Source organism: Erpetoichthys calabaricus, chromosome 4 (genome assembly GCF_900747795.2).
Source record: "Erpetoichthys calabaricus chromosome 4, fErpCal1.3, whole genome shotgun sequence".
In the NCBI taxonomy this organism is placed as follows: Eukaryota; Metazoa; Chordata; class Cladistia; order Polypteriformes; family Polypteridae; genus Erpetoichthys; species Erpetoichthys calabaricus.
Genome location: NC_041397.2, coordinates 93,554,219 through 93,559,473, shown reverse-complemented (window position 1 = coordinate 93,559,473; position 5,255 = coordinate 93,554,219). Strand labels below are relative to the sequence as shown.

Sequence of the window (5,255 nt, the reverse complement as noted above, 5' to 3'; positions counted from 1 at the left end):
TTCAGCACCACAGTCAGCTGCACAAGACTTGACCAGGGTGCATGGCAAAGGGCATCACTGGACAAAAAAAAGAAAAACAGCAAAAAAAAACAAAAAAAACAATGGTTATTATCTGGTGTAAATCTTTCAGTGTATGCAGTTCCATTCATAAACCAGAAGTAAATCATAAACTGATAGAAATGGGAATTAAGCAGAGGTGAAGTTTAAAAATTGAGTTTTAAAAGTATTTGAAAGGTTTTTCATTTATAGCCGGCATTCTATATTTTTGGTGTACATGTGCAAGCTGCTTCACCAGTTCTTTCATAAGCAAATTAGTGGTTGTGGATTAAAGATTACACTGAGGAGTGTTGGGGGAGAGACAGTACCAAATACAGGAAGGGACTAAATTGTTCAGAGCTTTTTATGTAATGAATAGTATAGTACTTTAAAATCAATTGTGAAGGACACAGCCATCCAGTTTATTAAAGCTAAGGTCAAGTAAATGAGCTTGGAATATGGAGAAAAACAAAATGTAAACAAAACAAGATACATTACCCCAGAATACTTGGCAATGACGCAGTAGATTCAGACCCAAGACTCAAATGAGGATTCTGGAAGCACTGGGCAGTAGCACCATCTTCTATTCCAACAGATATCGCAGCATTCCCTCCTTCTTTAATTGCTGCCCTATCTTTCAGTTAAATTCTTCCACTTCACTAAGGCAAGTAAAATATAAAAATAATAAACAAGAAATATTTAAACACTTACTTCAAACATTCATAGACTGGACTTTTACCTGATACTGTATTCTGGGCCACCAAGAAATAAGTCTTCTGCCTCCTGTCCTGATACACCCTGTAGAGCAGCCAGGGCATGGATGATGGACTATCCAAAATTAAGAAAGAACAGAATACAAAAGTTGCTTGCATGTAACTGAAATATGACCACATCACATTATAAGTGAAGGCATACACCAATTACCCAGTAACAAAGCATAATACCCCTAAGAATGTGTGCTTTATTTTGCAAATGAAACAGCCTGGTTTTGTTTCTATTGAAACTCATACAATGAGAAAAACACAACAGTTACTGGGATTGCGAGGATTCACACACACACTAAAATATTGTGGTCTAATGTTGGGGAGTTGCATAAGAAAAAACACATTTTAACATTCGTTAGTGGATACCAATTTACTTCTCTCTTTAAAAGAATTGTAAAATTTAGACACCTGGGGCCTCATGTATAAACGGTGCGTACGCACAGAAATGTTGCGTACGAACCTTTCCACGCTCAAATCGCGATGTATAAAACCTAAACTTGGCGTAAAGCCACGCACATTTCCACGGTAACTCATACCTTGGCGTACGCAATTTATCCGCCCGGTTTTGCAGACTGGCGGCACCCAGTGTCAAAGCAGTGCTACTGTTCCTGTGTGGTTACCCTTTCTTAGATCCACATCCACGGCGGCGGCTTTATCAAATACACTGAAATTAACCGCATATCGTTCATAAATTTAATGCATCTGATTGTAATTAACCTGTAACAATATAATGGTCCACAGAATGGTCAAACTACTGTTCCTGTGTGCTCATCCTTTCTTTCTTAGCTCCACATTCCTGACGCGGCTTTATAAATACACTGAAATTAACTGCATATTGTTTATTAGTGTAATACATCTGATTGTAATTAACCTGCTGCAATATAATGGGCCAGGGAATAGCCATAGTATTCCAAATACCAGAACTGCTTTAGCGTTGTTACGCTCACTGCATCTTGTTCTTCTTTTTGCTGTTCCCGTTAAGGGTTGCCACTGCGGATCATTTTTTTCCATATTACTCTCACTGCACCACTCGGAGTATTTATATCACTGTATCTGAGTGTGAATCACAGCAGCAGATGATCGGAAAGAGAATTATCGGTATACAGTTTCAAGTACACACTACCTCAACCACGGCAAAAAGCGTCAAACCCTTTCCTGTACGGACCTCGCGTTTCAGAAACAGTTTCATCCCACGAACTATAAACGCACTCAATCACCTCACTGTAAACTTGCACTACAGTTATAATATTGCACAACCTGCGCTACTTTATAAAGCGCGTATGATGACAATATCATTTTTAAGATGAAATGCAGCAAAATATGTTGCTTATAGTATACAGATAAAACTTTAACTTCATTTAAATAATCTGTATTGCTAATAATTAAACATGTGAGGACACGGTGCTAGTTCACGGATAGCTCCTGCCTTGCGCTGTATTCTTGCTGGTGCTGACGCGACACTGGAAGGATAGACGAATAGAATAATTAAACATGTACTACGAAGATATTTCAATGTTCCTTAAAAGTTTTGAAGAATCGGTGTTCTAAGCTTACAAATGGCTTCACGTCTATTACAGAGCTGATTGTGTGGCGATTGGAGAAAGAAAAGTATGGACAGGAATTGGAGGTTAGTACGTTTGAAAGAGACAGTACTTCTGTAATAAATTATTTCATCGAAGGTCACACATGGTGCAACAAGCCTCTTGCGTGAGATATGAACAATCACTGCGCCACCGTGTTCCCATGTTTAATAACATGCTTTCATTCCTATCATCATGAAAATGATATCACGTATACATCTCAGTATTTTAATTATTCAGAGAGCTGTAATATCTCGAATGTAATGCATTCTGTGTCCTGTCGGAGAAAGAGAAAGAACGGAAGCACGTAGTGATTCACACACATAGAGCACATAGAAGATCAAACACAGAAAAAAAGCATTTAACATGCTACTTGAGAAACTAGTAAAATAAACGATTTTAAGAAATTTCGAGATTAAAGTTGACATTTCGTGCTTTTTTCCCACTGTGTGCCTATGTTTTTTGTTTGTACCCTAATACGCTTTCATATGACACTCAGACGGTGGGCTACAACTCGCCTTTCACAGCGACTTTGATATGTGATTTCGGGCACTGTGCGACTTTGTGAATTTGATCTTTCGAGTTTTTCCGACACTCTGTCACTCGATCAACTTTCTTTTGTTGATTATACCACTGTTTAAACCAACAAATAGCATGTTTTTCCTTTGCCTCCACTTGGTATTCGCTGAAATTCTTATATTTTCCTCTGTGCTTTTCCCATTGTCTTTTCACAGAAGGCTATTTATATTGATTTGCATATTCAAAGAGGCGTAATTCTGGGAGGAGTTGGGGCGGGACAGAAGGCGCGTGCACGTGCGTTACTTTTCACGCAAATCGGGATTTATGTAGTGGAAGAACGTGAAAGTATGCGTGCGCACAGATTCCTGCATCTGGATTTTTCTGTGCGTACGCACAATCCCGCTTTTGTGCTTATGCCATGTTATAGTGTGAGTTCTACGCACGGCGTTATACATGAGGCCCCTGATCTGAGATACATCTAGGCAGTTCAGATTTTCATATTCCCAAAAAGAGAAAACCTACTAATCCATTAATCAAGTATAAATCAGTAAACAGGAAAGTCCATCTGAGCAGTTTTTTTAATAACACAATTTATTAAAAGTTTTGCATATTTCAAAACATTCATGCGCATTCATTGAAATCACCAGCCTATTTAAAACGGTAAATTTTGTAATATTCCAATTATTAAACATAACGTCAAATAATCCTAAATATATCTAGATTATATTACAGTATATACTGTATTCTCAAAAATTGAAAAGCATTCAATAAACATTACATACAGTACCTTTAATCATAAAATTCACGGACACACGTCGTATTTCACTTCGCTCTCTGACCGTTAAATTGTTGCTAAATTCTTCCCGTAAAAGATATTCTTTCAAGTCGTTGTAAAATTGAAAAGTCTTCATTTTTTCAAGAAGTGAAAATTATTCTTCTGCCAGGAGAAAAATTCAATATGCTCCTATTCTCTACAGCGTTCTTCTTTCTCCTTCTCACTCGAATGGCGAAAGTTCTATTTGTTAATGCAGACCGAGAAATTAAAATCCCGTGGTAACTTTTTTTCTCGTGTGTCGTAAAACATTGGACATGCGCAGAACAAATCGGACAGCGTCGTGAAATGAATTTTAATTAAGCAGAGAGCGCGTGCGCGAGACAAATCGGATGGGGACTCCTGTCGCAAAGTAAAAGAAACGCAGATCGTGCAGGGTCGTAATAGTTAAGCTATGCGCCTGCGCGCGCAAATCTGGTAGGCACGCAGATCGGGTAGCGACAGACACTGCCCGAAACTGCGAAGCTGTTGACCCGGACGAAAAGCCCGATATTCTGCGCCTCCCAGAGTCCACTTTGTTCTTACAACCCCTCGCCGCTGAAGGCGGTCTTGTCTTCACATTGTTTACAGCTTGGCGCAGTTAAAAAGTAGAAAGACGCAAAGCTGTTTTCTTCATGTCTTTTACTATCAAGGTGTAGCGCGTTCCTCTTAAGTTTAATGAGGAGCCCAGCACATACAAAAATCTCATACTCTCAGGAAAATTAATTCTATTAAGTACGGAACCCCACCGAACCTTAGCCCCAATTTGATATCCTCATCTGGAGTTGTCTTTTATAAATTTATACAAAGGAAATAATCACCCCAACAATTCTTTAAACAATCAAAAAAGAATATATTATAAATCAAACAAAACAATAAACATCCTTTAAATCCTTGACAAATCTATAATAACTACACAAACCCTAATTTATATGCCACCCCCTTAAACACTCTATAATATACTCCCCAGAAAACAGCGAAACAGCAAAGAAAGAAAGCAGGCAAGGAAAAGAAACAGAAAATTACCCTATTTACAAACAGCATGTTCTTGTTATAAAGTCTAAATTCACACGGCCTGGGAAATCTGCAATGAATCCAGTGATCAAGTCAGATACGTTCCGCTGACTCGTATACTGAATGTAAATGTAAAAGAAGCGATCTCACCGGCCTGGCGACGATTCCTTTGTTGAAGGAAGAAGTCCGTCTCACCCGGGTGTCTTGGCGTTAGTGTCCGTCCATGGCCGACGCCCGCACCATAAAAGCAAAGTAAAGCCGTGTGCTCCGAAGGTCCTTCTAGGTTAGCCGGCACTCCTTCTCTGTGCACCCAACCGTCCTTATTGCGGAGTCTCACTTGCTTTACCGCTAGCTTCTTCTTTAAATTCACCTTCCCAGCTCCTTATGTAAACAGTCTTTTTTCTTCTTTTCAATATCAGTAAAATAACTCCCACACAAATAATAAGTTCCTACATTATAATATGTTCTGTGGTCATACATAATTTCCGTCATTTCAAACATGAAATGAATTTTATTTATATAGATAATCTA

The 5,255-nt window shown here is 38.6% G+C and overlaps 1 long non-coding RNA gene across 1 annotated transcript; it reads right to left on the bottom strand.

The window, feature by feature from the left end:
* Positions 1-289: 289 nt before the first annotated feature.
* LOC127527339 (uncharacterized) lies at positions 290-4,169 on the bottom strand. The gene is made up of 3 exons (XR_007934637.1): positions 3,687-4,169; positions 776-864; positions 290-695 (listed from the first exon to the last, which is right to left on the bottom strand). It is a non-coding gene; the product is annotated as an uncharacterized LOC127527339 (long non-coding RNA).
* Between the last annotated feature and the right edge of the window lie 1,086 nt (positions 4,170-5,255).